This window comes from Dunckerocampus dactyliophorus, unplaced genomic scaffold (assembly GCF_027744805.1).
Source record: "Dunckerocampus dactyliophorus isolate RoL2022-P2 unplaced genomic scaffold, RoL_Ddac_1.1 HiC_scaffold_56, whole genome shotgun sequence".
Classification (NCBI taxonomy): domain Eukaryota; kingdom Metazoa; phylum Chordata; class Actinopteri; order Syngnathiformes; family Syngnathidae; genus Dunckerocampus; species Dunckerocampus dactyliophorus.
Window position 1 is genome coordinate 65001 of NW_026559892.1, and position 672 is coordinate 65672.

At 69.2% G+C, this 672-nt stretch overlaps 1 non-coding gene across 1 annotated transcript; it reads right to left on the bottom strand.

Moving 5' to 3' along the window:
* Nucleotides 1-304: 304 nt before the first annotated feature.
* Nucleotides 305-458, bottom strand: LOC129176304 (5.8S ribosomal RNA). The gene has a single exon (XR_008569231.1). It is a non-coding gene; the product is annotated as a 5.8S ribosomal RNA (ribosomal RNA).
* Nucleotides 459-672: the final 214 nt, after the last annotated feature.

Sequence of the window (672 nt, forward strand, 5' to 3'; positions counted from 1 at the left end):
CGCCCAGCGAAACCGGATGAAGGGGCACCGGGGGGAACCGTAACAGGGTCGCGGGCGGGACGGAGGCGGCCGGAGCCGCACGCCGCGCGCCGCGCCGCCGCTTCGGACGCCGGGGGCCTCGAAACACCCGTGGCTTTTCTTCCTCTTTCCAGCCAGCTTGCTCTACGGTCTGCACTTAAGGGGACGAAGGCCCGCGGAGGGCCTGCGACACCCCAGCCGCGGGAGCGTAGGCCGAGCGGCCGCCCCCCGCCCGGAGGGCGGGGGGTTGGGCCGGCCTCGTCCGTACTCCCGATTGATTGCCAAGCGACGCTCAGACAGGCGTGGCCCCGGGAGGGACCCGGGGCCGCAAGGTGCGTTCGAAGTGTCGATGATCAATGTGTCCTGCAATTCACATTAGTTCTCGCAGCTAGCTGCGTTCTTCATCGACGCACGAGCCGAGTGATCCACCGCTAAGAGTTGTCAGAGGGGTTTTTGGTGGGCTTGCCACACAAGTGAGTTGGGGGACGGCGCGCCCTCCCTCCCGGGCAGCAGAGGGCGGCCGGCTTCGCCTCAAAAGCCAAGATCATGACAAGGGGGTGAAGATGCCGGTTCGGGGGGGTCGGGTGGGACGAGGGCGCTCGAGCAGAGTACCCCCGCGGTCCTCCCTTCCCCCCGCCCCGCCGCCAGGCGGCG